Source organism: Xenopus laevis, chromosome 9_10L, assembly GCF_017654675.1.
Source record: "Xenopus laevis strain J_2021 chromosome 9_10L, Xenopus_laevis_v10.1, whole genome shotgun sequence".
Taxonomy (NCBI): domain Eukaryota; kingdom Metazoa; phylum Chordata; class Amphibia; order Anura; family Pipidae; genus Xenopus; species Xenopus laevis.
In genome coordinates, this window is record NC_054387.1 from 73756402 (window position 1) to 73774400 (window position 17999).

General features: G+C 36.9%; 1 protein-coding gene across 1 annotated transcript in view; it reads left to right on the forward strand.

Annotated features, from left to right (window-relative positions):
* Window positions 1–13171: 13171 nt before the first annotated feature.
* csrnp3.L (cysteine-serine-rich nuclear protein 3 L homeolog) overlaps window positions 13172–17999 on the forward strand; it is a 74215-nt gene continuing 69387 nt past the window's right edge. The window contains exon 1 of the mRNA XM_041576777.1: window positions 13172–13410. The gene's annotated coding sequence lies outside the window, so the exon portion shown is untranslated. The remainder of the gene's footprint in view (window positions 13411–17999) is intronic.

The following is a 17999-nucleotide window of genomic DNA, read 5'->3' on the forward strand; positions in this document are numbered from 1 at the left end:
GGTGCAAGTGGATTATTGTTCGTTTATAATTAATATTGAGCCATGACACTGCTGCACAAGTGTGGCAAGTGATTGTTGCTATATTTGTATATAGTTCACTTTTTTCAAAAAGAAAAAAATTGTGGAGTATGCCATCACAAAACAAAGGTGCCTCTCAAAATAGTTTGTTTAATGGGCAACTAAAGCCTGACGTTTGGAATGGGCTAGAAATCATGGCCATTATGCATAAGGTTTACATTACTTTCAAAGAAGGCATCTAATAGTGCAAAACTATGCCTTTAATTTGTCCTATCTTATCTTTTTCTTTCATTGGCATCAACACCTAGGCACATGTTCAGTGTATTCTGCAAGCAAGAGTGCTGATAAATACACTAGGAACCTCCCCAGAGATGTCAGAAAACAATGGCAAAGACCCCATGAAATTACAATATGGAGCTATTTAAGCCTATTTAAGAAACCAGATTATGTGATGCAATTCATAAAGGCATTATATTTAGTGATGGGCGAATTTGCGCCGTTTCGCTTTGCCGAAAAATTCGCTGGCGCCCGTTTTTTTGACGCTGGCGCCCGTTTTTGACGCCGGCATCCGTTTTTTCTAAAAAAAAAAAAATTTTGACCCCGGCAAATTTTTGCTGCAAATTTTCGCGGGCGTTTCGTGAATTTATTCGCTGGCGGCGAATCCCGCAAATTTGCCGCAAATTTGCGCCCATCACTAATTATATTGCTGTGTTTATCATCAATCAATATACAGTTTATGTGTTGTAAATGAAGATTTCCTGAGGTATTACTAGTTAAACACCAAAATTAGGTGTTCTAGAACAAAGCCTGAATTCAGACTTTCAGAAAATGATTGAGAAATTATTTTTAAAATTAAAATATAGTTTACAATGAAAAGACTTAATAAAATTCACAAATATTCTAAAATTAGGGCTACCGGCAGCAATTTTAATATATAATACATGCTTTAACCAGAAGTTTGGGTGTAGAAAGTCTCACCAAACATGGTATATGGATAAATAAGTCTACTCTGTAAAATTGCTCTAGCAGAAGCCTAGCATTTTAATCAGTTCCTCACCATGGATCAGAAGTGTCCGAAATCTTCCATGCAGTCAGCCAGTTCATTTGGTCTGTTCAAAGGGAGTTTGAAACCTTTTCACAGCCAGCAGTCTACCAGAAAATATCATTTTAGCTTCTTCTTGGACAATGGAAATGTAACCATAGATATGTATACGTATGTGCATGGCTATTCATATGTAAGCAGTTTACAGTGCTCTGATTTTGGAAAGGTTCAAAGTTTATCCTGTTATAAACAGTATATGTAGTAGTAAGCCAAACTGCAAAATACCAGTGCCAAGAGGAGTATTTCTGATCTGGTATTACAAGAGATCTGAAGTCTTTCTTTTATCTGGTTGTCAGACAGCTGTTGTAAAACATTATACACATTGTATACAAATTTTTCTCCACTTTTGTAAATGGCTAAAATATGATGGCAGCTTTTCTGATTATGGTAGTTATTTCAGTATCTGTTCATGTAAGAGGTATAACGTTGTTTGCACTCCATGGAAAACAGGTCTGCATTCTTGATTGTCAAGGTTGTGTCTTTACCTTCTGTTGAACACAATCAGTTCCTACCAAAATATGACAGGTGAATGCTTTGAGAAATGACACTGGCTTGTAATGTCCTCATTATAGAAATATTAAACAGTTACAGACAAGATGTAGTGTATTGTCTGTTATGTGATCAGAATGTTCATTAAATATCGATCAAATTAGGTTTTGTAATATTCTAATTACATTTGGCCATTTTATAATGAGCTTCAGCATTTAAATAATAATATATATATATATATATATATATATATATATATATATATACATACATACATACATATATATATATATATATATATATATAAATTTGTTCACAAGCTTAAACGTAATGCAGATGTTGTCAACGTAGTTTATTTTGTAAAAAAAAAATGTGGCCCAAATAACATGATTTCCATATTATTTTCCAACTTTTTTATTTCTGCATCACCTTTGCACCAGCTTCAATGGAAATCTTCCTAAAAACTGCAGAAATTTATGAACAGGCTTCTTTACTTACATTTTGGTTGTTCCAGTCGATGGTGTAGAGAGTAAAGTAAAAAAACATGTCACATCCATGAAATTGGCAGAACATTAGATTGAAACTATGGTTGTGGTTGGTAGTAGTGTTCTACTAAAAACCCTTACCTTAATGGTAACTACAGAAAGTGATGGGATCTGGTTATTATAATTACTCAAACATTGGCATCCCTGCTGAACTTACTGTACATTCTAGTTTTCTGTCCTGTGTGTCCTCTTCTCAGTTCCACAACATGCTCAAAACATAGATTTGTTTGCAGGTAGGGTTTCCACCTTTTGTTTGACGGCCTGCAGGAGGAGGTGCTGGATGATGCCATGGAGATGGGTAGCTAATGTCATTGAATAGGGAATGGGACAATAGGGGCAGGGACATGGGCAGATTGTGGGAGCAGCAGGGCATGAAAGATGTGGAGCAAACAGGCAGAACGCCATTAAGGGTAGGCAGACATGACTTCCGGTTGTCGAAGAAAAGAGCCGGTCTGAAACGGCAATGAACAATCTCACGGGGTGCAGGCAAGCAGATGGCAACCGGGAAACAAATTCATTCAAGGTGGAACCCAAAGTAGGTTAAAACTTCGTCTTTATTAATCCAAATAAAACAATTTGTACACGAGGGCAGGGAGAGTAGCTTGACGCGTTTCGTGACCAATACGTCACTTCATCAGAAGCTCCATGTAGCTAATGTCATTGAATAGGGAATGGGACAATAGGGGCAGGGACATGGGCAGATTGTGGGAGCAGCAGGGCATGAAAGATGTGGAAGAGGGGTGGCAATGTTCAAAAGGCAGGGTTTTTAGGGAGTGGAGGAAAGAATAAGCAAATACATTGCAGGTCAATTTTCAATCCCGGCACCAGCTCTAGCTGGTAATTTACCAGTTATCATCATCATCATCATTTATTTATATAGCGCTGGTTATAGTTATGCTGGTCAAATAACTGCCAAATGGTCAACCTTGGTACACGGTTTTTGACTTGCATAAGGACCAATGCCCTGAATTATGGATTGGCACACTGCACAGGGGCAGCAGCCTAGAGTGGGATCCGACAGTAAGTTAACCTACAGTAAAGCTACAATGAAGCAAAACCCAACATGGTCACTCCTAATTAACACAGGGCTTCTGATCATGAGAAGCAGAACATTACCACTATGCCATAAGACCTATAAATCAATCCAAGTTCATGCTGTCTTTAGGTACCCTTGTCATAGCCATAGTTAAAGCTGTATGTTTTTATTTTGTAGAAATACATTTAAAACATTGATGTTTTTACATTTTCATTTTTTCATAGGAAAGTAAGCACCTGCTTTTTCTAGTGCAGCTCGAAATCACATACTTCCTGAAAGCAATTACATTGTTAGCCACATGTACTAATGTATAATAGATTAAATATTCATACTATTATCCTCACTATCATGGAATTCACAGATGTCCCAGGAGGATTTTTCATGGGAACATAAGAGGAAAATAATGAAGGCAATGGATTTCTCTAAATCTCTACCATCCATACTAAATAGATAATATTCTTATATTATTAAAAGAAAAATATGTCTATTAAAGTGTAGACAAGTACAAAAGCAATATGTTAGAGAACAATTCACATTGCATAATTTGTTAAACAGACAATACATGCTTAGGGGTTCTGCATGGAAGCAAATAGAGATATTACAATAGATCTTATTCTAACCATTTTATAGTTGAGGTTGAAACACAATCGGACGACACCACCATTTAAGAATGAGAGAGTTTACAATCCCTTCAAATACATCTTTTTAGCACCAAAACAGTACCTCATCCACTCTTCTTATATTCGTTATACAATTTTATCATGGGAAAGCAACAATCTCTATATGATAGAGAATAGCAAGATAACTAATGTAGTGTCCGTAAGCAGCATTCTTACAGTTATATCCAAAATTAGATTGGACCACCTTTTTTAATAGCTAATGGGCACAGGGGTACAGTTCTATGGAGGGTTTACATCTCCTTTAATCAAACATTAACTTTGTGAAGTTATTTCATGTATTTTAATGACTTTAGGTTATTCTCTGTTGCTGCTTTAGTTAAATGCAAAGCACAAAGATTTCCAGTAGATGCATTCATAATTTGTGTCCAGAAGAAAACTAAGCTACAATTGAATATCTGTGGAAAACCAAGTTCAAGATGTTAACAGTAATAGCCTCCAGGGGGAGCAGAAGCAACTTGTAACTGCTGTTATCCCTAAAGAGGGACAATGACACTGCACTATGAACATGTACGTATCTGAAAAGAGAAATATGAAGCTGAAGAAGAAAGGAACAATTTCAGTAAGAAAGGAAATATACATACATATCGTCTTTGAAATATGGAAATCCTTTATGTGCTTCATCAAGTATGCTGTTGCTGTAACTGTGGGGGGGGGGTATATTCTCTTTGAACACATTTAAATCAAACATAAGCAAATGCTGAACAAACAGAATCCTGTCTGCCCTGTTTCCTCTTGACTCTTCTTCTTGGTTTCTTTATACAATGGTCACCCAAAGCATTAGGTTTATATGACACAAAGTGGAATCTCTGGCTGCTGAAAAGCCGAGAACAAACCCCTTACCTTGGCTGTAACAGGATCTATTGTCTAGGCCTGGGTGCAGGCACGTGAAATGCAAACTTTCTTAATTCAGTGCCAAAATCCACCTTGTACGCCTGCAACAAGCAGACACAATGGCTCAGAGTGCTTTCAAGGTCAGGGACTGTTTCCACTATAGGTGAGTTTCAGCCCCATGTGATATTAGCCTTACAGCTGTGTCTCTGAAAGAATTGAAGTTCATGCAGCTAGCAAATTTAATAAAGTCATACAAATATATGACTGGTGAGAAGTGCAACAGGTCATAAAATTGTATGGTTTTTTAAACAGAACAGTTCGTGTAGATTACTTTCTCAATGAGCTACAGTAGGTGAATCAATTAGTGGAGAACAGTTCATTCATGTTAAGGAATTATGCGTAAGAGAGATGGGAATATAAGTAAGAGAGGGCCTGCATATGTAGATAAGTAATAGAGAGTAACAATTGGAATGAATTTGTAAAATCACAGAGCAATAGTTTTTAGCTGCTGGGGTCAGTGATCCCCAGGGCCGCCATCAGGGGGGGACAGGGGGGACAAGCGTACCGGGCCCGGGCATGAAGGGGGGCCCGGCAGCGCTGCATTTTTTTGAAGATCCGGGCCCCCCTTACGAGCGCCCGAGCCGTACGTCTTGCCTCTTCAGTGCCGAATGCGGAAGTGCCGAAAAGCCGAAGCCGATGCGACGAAAAGACCCGAAGTCACGGAAAAAGCCGAAGTCCCGAAGTCACGAAGCGCCGAAAAGACCCGAAGTCACGAAAACAGCCGAAGCCGAAGTCCTGAAGCAGCGCAAAGACCCGAAGTCACGAAAACAGCCGAAGCCGAAGTCCTGAAGCGGTGAAAAGACCCGAAGTCACGAAAAGAGGCGAAGTTGAAGTACTGAAGCCATGAGTTCAATTCTACTGAACACCAGTTTGTGTTTTTTTTTTTTTTTTAATCCCCTGGCCACCAATGTATTATTTTAATATTCTATAGGCCCCTGCCACCAATCTTTTTTTTAAAACTTTTGTTTTTGGGGCCCCAATTTTTTTTTTAACTCGTAAGGGGCCCCTTGCCACCATTGTTTTTTTTTGGGTTTTTTTTTTAAAAAAAAAATTAATTTTCTTTTTGGTGGCCCCAAATTTTTTTAACTTGTAAGGGGGCCCCTGCCACCAGTTTTTTTTTTTTTCAAAAAAAAATAATTTTTTTTTAAAATTTTTTTTGGGGCCCCAATTTGTTTTTAACTTGTAAGGGGGCCCCTGCCACCATTTTTTTTTTTTTCAAAAAAAATTTTTTTTCTCCAAATTTTTTTTTTGGGGCCCCAATTTGTTTTTAACTTATAAGGGGGCCCCTGCCGCCAATGTTTTTTTTTTTTTTCAAAAAAAAATTAATTTTTTTTCAAATTTTTTTTTGGGGCCCCAATTTGTTTTTAACTTATAAGGGGGCCCCTGCCGCCAATGTTTTTTTTTTTTTTCAAAAAAAAAAATTTTTTTTCAAATTTTTTTTTTGGGGCCCCAATTTGTTTTTAACTTAGAAGGGGGCCCCTGCCACCAATGTTTGTTTATTTTTTAGTTTTTTTTACATTTTTTTTTGTTGGGGCCCCAAGTTTTTTTTAACAGGGGGCCCCTGCCACCAATGTTTTTAAAAAAAAAAAAATTTTAATTTTTTTTTTTTTGGGGCCCCAATTTTTTTTATAAGGGGGCCCTGACCATCAATAGCTTTTTACAACTTGTGTGGGGGGGGGGTTACTTTTTTAGCGCTGATGTCTGTGTGGTCTTTTAACTGCGATGTGGGCGGGATATGGGGCGGAGCTTGGTCGTCAGTGTGGGCGGGGCCCAGGGGGCCCCAAAAATTTTGTTGTACGGGGCCCCGTGATTTCTAATGGCGGCCCTGGTGATCCCCATTTGAAAGCTGGAAAGAGTCAGAATAAGAAGGCAAATAATTCAAAAACGAAAAAAAAATAAGGAAAACCAAGTGCAAAGTTGCTAGGAATGTGTCAGTCTATAAAATACTAAAAGTTAACTTTGAAGTTAAATCTCTTTAAACTTTTGCAACATGTTGGCGCATACTAGGAGTTGTTGTGTAGAAACACTGGGGTGCAAGAGAACTGTTATGGAAGGTTAATGTCCCCATTAAACTAAGATTCTTAGACAGTGTTCAGACATTACTGTGTTGATTACAAGGTGTTTATCCATTTGCACTTTACAAACAGAATGAAAATGAGGCATATGCCATGACATTTCCAGAAAATCAAAGTCATCTAATGATAACTCAAACACTTATTAAACAGAAGAAAGCAATGTCCCTTACCTGTGATGGTGTAATGAACCCTGGAAACTTACTGATCTATATTTTACTATGAGACTAGGCCTCCTACCATGCACTTTTAAAGATCTATTGTTTCGGCTAAGTCTTCTGACAGCAAGAGGTAGCTTAGCATGTGCACTAACTGAAACAGAGTGAATGCAGCAAACTGTGCATGATTAGAATCCCCCCGCTTTGAATTGTACTGCAGTGTGCATTAGCACTTTCCATTCAGGGGGCCCTGCTAGACATAAACCACAATCCATCCAGAGTTCAGTCGTTCTGCATCACTTTCCACTCTGTGCTAATATTGTAGATTGCTTTATAATTAAGTCAAATAGTCTGGGCATATTATTTTTGCATATGCATTGCAAATATTCCTGTCTGATGTTTATTTGCAATAGGTTTATTGGAACCCTAGTCTGTGGCAAAGAGTTTTCTCTAATGTACAACAGAAAAGGTATAATTATTATGAATTGTGATCAGTGACTGCAACTCCCCAACCTATTATCAAGGGTTCAAATATGCTTGGATTCTTAAAAGGGACATGTACCTTACAGAGCAGTGATGTTTCATCCAAATATCAAATATAATACTACAGCTTCCAGCGCTGGTAAGCACAATACTCAGGGCCGGATTTACATAGCAGTCACCCCTAGACCCGCTGACATTCGTCACCCCTGTCCCCTCCCTCCCGCAAATTTGCTGAATTTTCATCATCAGGACCAGAGCAATGGGAATTGGTGCACAGGATATTTAAAAAACTATCTCCTGCGCATCCCCAGTGTTTCTGAACCAATGTAGGTGTGATTGGACACTAGGCCCGGGCCTTGCTGGCCTTTCCACAAATCCGGGCCTGACAATACTCACTGGACAATCCTCTTGCATTTGTAATTAGGCTTGGGCCAATGTTTGGTCAGCTACACTTTATTAAAACATGGACTACAAAGGTCAGCATTTACCAGCATAATATAAGTTTAAATGGGACAAATTAAATCTATAGCATATTATCACAACTAAACACATGTTTCAGCACCAGTTAGGCATCTTGCTCTTATCTTACATATAGAGATAATTATGTCATTGTTGTCTTCATTATGTTATAAAGGAATCAGACATGGAGATAAAGGAAAGACTGGTTTAGTGCTGGGAAACTGTGCTTAAAGCTTCAAACTCCAGTTGCAGGAACAAAGAACATGGAGCCAGATTTACACAGAGAAACTGGGATTCTCATTGAAGAATTTTTTGCATTTTAAAACAGTGCTGGCTGTGGAGATTTGGGGTAAAGTTTTGGGAAAACTTCATTTTGTGCACTATTGCTTTAAGAATACAACCCTGATGTTGGTGGACTACAGTTCCCAGCATGCCTTAACCTTCATTATATATTACATTATTCTTGGATTTGTAGTCCAGCAACAAAGTAAAGTTTGGTTGAGCAATGCAGAGGAACAGAGTCCTATCCCTTTAAGTTACAATGAGTTGGAGGAACACTAGTATATCTGAAAGCAGCTCCACTGTGAAGTGCTGGCTCTTTCTGAAAGCGTAGGATCAGGAACAATGACCTGAGATGGCTGCCAACACAGCCAATATTACAACTTGAGAAATATACAGATACAGATTCAAGAATAACATTGTAAATGGTAGAATTAATTATTTTATAAAAACTACACCATAAATAATGACAGAATCCCTTTAAATATTTGGCACCGTTTCTAGAAGGCATGGAATTTATGTTTAATACCTGTACTTTTCCTGGTAAGGGAAATGACACATAAAGAGATTAGTCACCTGCGACAAATTTAAAATCCCATTTTGATGTTTGTTTTTAGCTTTAACTGGGATTAATTGTGTTGCAGATCTTATGCAAATATTTCCCTTCGGGTGAGAAAAAGGTAGTATGCTAAGGGCAATCTTGACTATGCAACATACAGGATAAATGAATAAAACAGTGAATACTGTAAATACAGGCTCAGTAGAGAGGTCTGGAAATGCAGAATTTTATTAAAGCTATAATACTCAGTGTTACTAAAACTGTACAATGATGAAACACTGAGAAAAGGTAATGTATGAATGTAGATAGCAACTTTTCACAATATAGGTAAACTCAAGGTTGAGGCATGTTGGGAGCTGTAGTCAAACAACATCAGGGTTGTATCTTAAAGCAATATTGTACAGTAAAACTTTTCCCCAAATCTCTACAGTCAGCAACTACTTTAAAATGCAAAACATTGTTCAATGAGAATATTCCTGCAACTGGAGTTGGGAGCTTTAAGCACAGTTTCTTATCTCTAAACTTGTCTGTCCTTTACCCTCATGTCATATTCCAGTGTAATATAATGAAGACAAAAATGACATACTTATCTCTATATGTAAGATGACAGCAAGATGTCTGACTTAGTGCTGGGAATCACCATTCTTATTTGTCAATTCTTTTGCATATATAATGAAGTTTGTGATCCTTATTGGTGAGTTCTCTTGCATCTATAATTACTTTTTTTGGCAACGTTTGTAGAAAACTAGGCAAGCACTGTTGGGTTACAGTATTACAGTTGGATTTACAACTCCTTTAATTCCTTGTATGAGTTACATCTGTAACAAAGGGTTTGGTGCTGAATACACCCTAGATTTAACAGATTTAAGAGACACAGATCGTAGCATCTATGATCTGTGCATAAAAGGACTGAAGTGCCACAGATCGGAGATTCTACAATCTGCAGTACTTTGGGGTATGCGAGTGGAGGAGCAACTTTAAAAGCCGCTCCTTCACTGCTCGTTCGTTTCCCAACCCTCAAGGCCAGGGGTCCCCAACCTTTTTTACCCGTGAGCCACATTCAAATGTAAAAAGAGTTGGGGAGCAACACAAGCATGAAAAAAGTTCCTGGGGTGACAAATAAGGACCGTGATTGGCTATTTGGTAGCCCCTATGTGGACTGGCAGCGTACAGGAGGCTCTAACTTGGCAGTATACTTACTTTTTATGCCATTAAAACTTGCCTCCAAGCCAGGAATTCAAAAATAAGCACCTGCTTTGAGGACACTGAGAGCAACATCCAAGGGGTTGGAGAGCAAAATGTTTCTCATGAGCTACTGGTTGGGGATCACTGCTCTAGGCAAGAGTGGCCCCTGGGGCACAAACACCCACAAACCACATAGGAAACATCAGGCACATGCCTACTATTTGCCTGCTGCTTCCTCTACTCCCTGCTCCCCCAAGATGGCCCCTCACTGGATCTAAAGTAGCAGCCTGCCTCCTCCAGTTCTTGCATGCTCTCCAGGGTTGAAGATGGATCATACAGCCTCATACACCAGGTTAGTGTCTCACTAAACATGCAAACACACACTTATTACACTAATAGACATTTACACTTACACACGCACATACATCACATACATTTTTGGGGGCTTTTACACATTTTTCACAGCACTGACATGCACACACATACAACACACATTTTGGCAAGTGTACATGCTCTTTTACACACTTATACAATTTTGTCTATTTTCATATTGCATTGTCTTTTTTTATGACATTGTGAAAAGTGTATTCACTAACACTGTGCAATACCTTTTGTATGCTATATTGGTGATTATATTGCATTTTTGGTATTTTTTTTAGTCATGCTATTGACTTTTATGTGTTGTTTACTTGAAAACAGTAAAACTAATTTATCCAAGCCAAAATATTCAAACTGTAATTCTGACTGCAGATTACACTAGGCAAAAAAAAAAAGCATTGATTTTAGTGGGTTTAGTGAATTTTGGTGATTTACTGTATATGCTTTCCAGATTGTTCTTTGCTACTAGTTTTTGCTTATGAATTTTTTTTGCCTGCTATATATCAATATGGGTGCCTCTGCATACCATATAGTTTGGTAAAGCTATGCAGACACATGGCATTCAAATTTCATGAAAACCTGTTTTGTTTAGCAAAGATTTGTTTGGAAGTTTGCAGTAGAAAGATGTATTTACCCATTTTAGTTTTGTCCAAATGTGTAGTTTCAGAAAATATATGGTTTCCTGGGGTCTTCGTACTGTTAGGGCGCCTTATAGCACATTATGCACATACTGGGTATTTATATTGCAGCAGTGCTGGACATGAAAATTCATATGCACTATTTCCATTTGGGTTCCTCTGTATGCCACATAGTTTGGTCTATGCATAGTTGGCATCAAACTGATCAGTAGACCACTGGTGTTCAAATTTAGGGTGTTTTATGCTGATATATATATATATATATATATATATATATATATATGTATTCATAACTGTGTTGTGGACACTCCAATCCTTTATAGCCTACCAACTACTTACAAGTATAAAATATATCCCGCTTGAACCTTTGTGACAATATCAGAAGTTTCATTAAAACCTGCTACGTTTAGCATAGTTTTGCAGTTTGGTGGTTTGTAGTAGAAAGATGTATGTACCCATTTTAGTTTTGTCACAATGTGTAATTTTGGAAAACATGTTTTTATAGGGTCTTTGTACTGTTAGGGGTTTTTATGACACATAATGTGCATACCTGGTGCTTATATTGCAGATTCACATGCACTGTTTTAATTTGGGTGCTTCTGTACACCACATAGTTTGGTAAATCTATGCATATTGGCCATCAAACTGTTAAGTAGACCCCTGTGCTTGTATTTTACAAAATGTGGGCCATACAATGGGGCAAAATGCAAGCTTTGGGGAGCCAATGCTTTTTTTTTACCCCACACAAAATGCAGTCAATGTGTTGATTATTCAGCAGCTGAAGTGACTTGTGAGACAATGTGAATTTGCTAACTTATGTTTTGGCATCTCTAAACACTAGATACTTTGGTAATCTTATGCACAGAGGGCATCACACTGTTCTGTAGACCTGTAGACCTCTGGCATTCATATTTTGGATGTTTTATTCCTGGTACCTGGTACCTAATGCTATGTGGGAGATACAAACTTGCAAAGTGAAAGTTTTGAGTTTTTTCTGAATTTTCATACATTTTTTATAGAAACTGCTAAATTCAGAAAAGCTTTGATATTTGGTACTTTGGAGTAAAAAGACATAGTTACACATTTTGAATTCTGTAGAATATACACTTTCCAAAAATATATGGGTTTGGGGGGGTCAACTTATTTTTTGTGTTTTTACCCCGCAAAAATGCAGTAAATTTGTTGATTATTTAGTAGCTGAAGTGAGTTCTGGGACAATTTGTATGCACTAACTTCATTTTGAGGTCTCTAAACATCAGGTACTTTGGTAATCTTATGCACAATAACATCAAACTGTTCAGTGGACCTCTGGCATTCATATATAGGAAGTTTTTTTCTTGCTACCTAATAAAAATAATAAAACTAATAAAAACTTTCAAAATGAAACTTTTGAGGTGATTTTTAATTTTTTTTATAGAAACAGCTTTATTCAGAAAAGCTTTGATGTTTGGTACTTTGGTGGAGAAAGACATGGTTACCCATTTTGGATTTGACAGAATGTGTGCATAAAATCATAAACATTTCCATAAAAATATACATAGCTGGTATTGGTACCTTTGAGACACTTGAGGCATTCCAAATCAGTTGAATTTTGCATAAAAATAAAAATGTTTCTGATATAAATCTCGATATCATGAAAATAGTAATTTTAAAATTTCTTTTTGTATTTAGAGCAGAGGTTCCCAACCACTGGGTTGCTACCCAGAACTGGGCCGTGGGCAGTCCTGAACTGGGCCACCGTGAATAGCCCATAATTAACGCCCGAATTGGATGCACAGTTGCCGCTTCCCCCCCCGACCATTAGAATGTTAAAAAAAGTCTGTGCAAATGAATTTCTGCTGGCACTTAAAGGGTTATAGCCAATGTCCAAAAGTACAATAATACAATCATTTTAACCACCAGTGTACAATCAACATTTTGGGGTGATGGACAGAACCCTGCTCCCTAGCATTTTGAATAATAGATACCTGCAATCCTTTTTTTTTTTATCCTTTTAATGATCTTTGATCTTTAACCAAATCTAGAATCAGTGGTTTATTAAACAGTATTTTATGTACACCTTTTACAACTTTGTCTGTTTATACCCCATTGTGCTTCCATTTCTTTCATAGTCACTGTTCCAGCTTTCTCATTAGATTTTACAGGCACCGCTATTGAAATAGCTAGCTTTCTCAAAGAAGTCTCCCATGTGATCAAACAGACAGCATCAGCAAGCCAGAAGCTGTGCAGTCGCATGCAGAAGAACCCGAGCCTTTGTGTAGAATAGTGGTCTAACGCAGGATCAGAGAGAGAGAGAGACTGGAACGCTGCATAGAAAATAATGAGACATTAAATAATTCCCGCCTCTCCATCTCCACATAAACTGCAATTTGCATCAAAGCAATCAGCAGAAATAGACAGACATCAAGGCGTTATCTGCCGAGAAGCAGCTCAATCAGGTGAGTCATTTGTTTCATTGAACATATAGATATGCATTTATTTAAAGCAAGTCTAATTATAGTATTTTTATTGACAACTGAATTTGCTTAAATAATTAAATGTTCAAAAACACTTTTAAGCGTTATTTTATTTTTTATGTATTCCTCTAATTAAAGACAATCAATTAAGTTACTATTATTGAATTCTATATTGGACAAAATCAATGGGAATTTTGTGCCTCTGATCGCACATAAAAATACATGTTTTAAGAAAAATGTATAGGTCTTATTACCCTCATGATATGACAGTTCTGATTTATAATTAAAATTGCTATTAGTTTACAAGATGCATCTTTTTTGCTTGTGGAGTTGTGCAGTCCTTTCCTTTGCAAGAAATATCTAAAATGTGTGAGCAAATTGTAAATGTACCGTGAAATGTAAACTGAAACTGAAAGGATAATATTTTTAAATACAAAAGCAGATTAATTAGACAGACTCTTGTGAGTAAAAGCCCAAGGGGGTCTCTATTTCTTTGTATCTTTCATGAAATGTAAAAACATTTAAAATATATATGTATGCACTGAGTATTTAATTCTATACATGTCCTGGAGTGGAGATGTTGTTTTTGTGACCAAATGCTGTGGGAATCAATTAGTGTTAGCCTTTTGTTTGCTGTTTAATCACACTGTAATACACAACGGTTGTGAATAACCTGTAGGATATATCCTTATGCTTGGTGCTTAGTGATGTCATTAGTTATATCTGTGGCATAGTGATATTAACTGAAACTTGTATATAAAATGATTTAACATACTCATCAGTGTTTGCCAGCAATACATAACTTTGCAAAATAATTAAACCCATCCAGGATGTATTACCCATGTAGGGGGGTCTGGACAAAGAGACATTCTGGACAGCTAAGTAGCATATAAGATTCAGTGTTGATAAATGCAAAGATTATATTAAAGGATAAGTAAACTGCCAATATGATGAATATTGTACAACACCACAAAACTGGTCAGTTTTTCAACTGTACAATCAGAGAGATATGTTCATAAGGAAAACAGAGTTGTGTTCTTATGTTGCTTTGCTCAGGAAAGAGATCAGAAGCCTCAGACCTTTCCCATCTCCTATCTCCTTGCCAAAAACTGTCCTGTTGCAGGAACTGACGATGTTGTTACAAAATAGATATGAATATCTAGGTATTAATATACAGGGATACAGTATAATGAACTTTCACCAGTACATAATTCCAGAAGACATAAGGGATCCATTGAGATTATAAGAAGGGGATTTTTATGATACGACATGTGATGTTGTAGAATTGTCTCCCTAAAGATTGTACTGGCAGATATATTACATTGTTTCCTGAAAGCAAGAGAAAAAATATTATGATCCTGATATTAATTCTTAGTATAATGTTAATTGAAGGACTGGTTCACTTGCCCTCATGAAGGCAAATGGGGGACAGATGGGGTTATTTTGCCTTCCTTCTAACTATCAGTGAGGCATGTGACATTTGGTCAAAAACTGAACTTGATAAACTATGTTATTCCCTAATTTAATATATACTGTATAGATATTAGAAGCTACTTCAGTGGTCTGTGACCTGTACGAAAGCTCTTGACCTGCAGATATTTATATTGTTGCTGAATGCTACAGTGACTTCTAATACTTTTAATTTTGCAATTACTGCTACAGTTTTTTTTTCTTTATTCTCTGTTTTTAGAAGTAAAAATTAAATTTGGCTTTCAAGGTTTTAATATTGAGCTAGATATCCATACCACTACATTAAAATGTAAATATCACTATGCCCAGATAAATTCTAGGCTCATAAGACCAAGGTCAGGGGTTGAGCATCAAAGAAGCTATCAAGATGGCTGCCACAACAATGAACATGAACAGTACTTGTAAATTGATTATTTTGTTTATAATTTATTGTGGTAGAAAACAGAAAAAAATATGTTTTCCTTCAATCTTTAGAGCATATGTAAGAAAGATGAGAAGCTCCGCCTGTTGATCAATCTTCTTTTTGCCCTATAGACTAGTGCATCCTGCTATAAATCATATCTCTCGACATTTTTCTGAAACTCTGCTACTAAAATATTCCAGTTACTAGCTCCTCTGAAATCTTGACTCTTCATTAAGGGAGCCAATACCTTACAAAATATTTTTCTTTCACTTTCAAAGCCCTGCCTTCACTCCTCTATGCCTCATTACAGCTCTTTAATTGGGTCTTCATAAATTCCTGCTCATCTTTCTGTTCCATCAACTTGCAGCTCCTCAAACTTTGGGATTCTTATATGGACATGTGTTATTAGGGGTTTACAAGGTACTAGGTAGGTATAACAGCTAACAATAATGCCATGGAGAACTGTTCTGCATTCAAACCATAGAGCCTTTTAATCCACCCAGTTCAACACAGTTAAGGTTTAGTATACACTATCAGTAAATATAGTATGTTTGACACCACTGAAAAAATACAGTTGCTATTTCCTAATGTGTTATTTCAGATTAATGTATTGATTGTTTAATGTGATACTGCTTGTGGTAAAGGTCACCAATTGTGTTATCCAAGGTAGTATCAGCTTTGATCTATGAAGAATCAACAAATTTCTTGTTACTTCTTTTTATATGACAGATAAATGTTGAATGCTGAAAGGCTGTGTGCATGCTTTGCAATTAAATATTGTATATCTGTCACAACAGCAACATACTGTATATTTCATAAATAAGAATGACTCTGGGGCTCATTTATCAACATTGGCCAAATCTGCATCTGGGAAGTAACCCATAGCAACCAGTGACTGGCATTTTTCAGCCACCTGCAGGTTGACGAATTGAAGAAAACTTTTGATTACTGCCCAGGTCCAAATTTGTCCAGTGTTTATAAATGAGTCCTCTGAGTTTCTTGAACATATATGTTAAATACCAACAGAAATGTTAAAAGGTTGCAACTGGGGACAGACAGGTTGAAGAGACACAATTCCACATATCTCCATTGAGTTTGTATGGTGTATCTGTGTTTATCTGTGTTTCTACCACAAGAAAATATTATTTAATAAGCATACCATGGAGGCTTATTTATTAGAGGTGAGAATTTAGTGGTTTTAGAGGTTTTTGAAGCTATAACTAAACTTACTTTTTCTAAAACTATGAAGGTCATGGAATTTATTAAAAGATCTGAATTACTGCGCTAAAAATAATGAATACCTCGAAAACCTATAAAAATTTTAGTTTTCCGGACAATTCCTAGGGGGGAAAAATCCAAAAACCTATAAAAGTCCGAATTGATCTAAAATGGTCTAATAGGATCAGTGTAGCTCCCACTGACTTCTATAGGACATCGACGATTTTAACATGGCAAAGTTTTGTATTAGTGGTTTTTGTGGTTTTTAAACTTAATACATCTCGAATTGTTAAAGCTATTTTTACAAAAAAAAGGAAAATCACAAATTTTTAGAGATTTGTGGAAAAAAAAATCTAAATTCGATTAGTAAATGAGTCCCTTAATGTGCTGGAGAAATTCCACTGTAAGCTCCGCTAAGGAGGGCCTGATCTGATTTTGATTATAATCCTTCTCAAGCATTGTCTAAGATGTCAGTGGTGTATAAATAAAGTTTAACAGTAATTAAAACGAGTTCCCTCATTCTAGACATGTGGAACTTGAGGTTTCAGAAGACTGAAACTCTTTGTTAAAGGTCAAATGATAAAAATAATGAAAGGTGCATTCAAAGAAAATTATATTTATTTAAATGTGTATTTTATATTTAAGGTTCAAAACATTTTCATTGTAGGTACCTTACACCTAGACTTGCCATTATTTGTTGGTACATTTTCCCTTTAAGGGTCCCTCCTTATAGCAACAGTCTAAATGCCTCTATCTGCTGCAGATTCAGTAGTATTGTGTAACAATGCAAAGATGAATATTGTCCCCCAAAAACAGCAACTGCCTCAGTCAAGAGCTTGTAAGTCATACAGTCCCTCGAAGGGCCACTTTCTGTCCACAGGCCTCCAGTTGGACTGATGTGGTCAAGATCAGAGCTGGAGGCCTGCAGGCTGGATGTGGTCTTCCTATGCGCTAAACAGGCTTGTAAGTGTGTCATTATAATTCGCATATGAATAACTGGCCGATTGCATGGAAAACATTGGCACTTGGATTGAAATGGTCAGCAAATACGCAATGATGACATTCACTTTTTAAAGAAACAGCAACAAAAAGTAACATATTAATTCATCAGGTGTGGCATCCTGATACTCAAAATATATAAATGATTTTATAGTGCCTTCTGCAGAGGACCTCCTACTACACAATGTAGTGGGTTTTCTACACCCAGTTGTATATGTATTCCCTTATGTGTGTAAATGTTCAAGCTGTCAGAAAGAATCAAGTTGCTCTATTTTTAAACATAAGGAGCCATACTGTTCTTTAAGTGCATGCGCTTTCTTGTTTCTCTGCATATATGAATTAGGGGGAGTGAATGCTCAAGCTACTAGAAAGAAAGGGACTGCTATTCAAAACAATAGGGAATATCTGAATAGAGGTGAGTGCTTTTGAAGCATCCATAGGGGGGCTAATGGGTATTTATGCAAGGCTGAATGGACTTTCA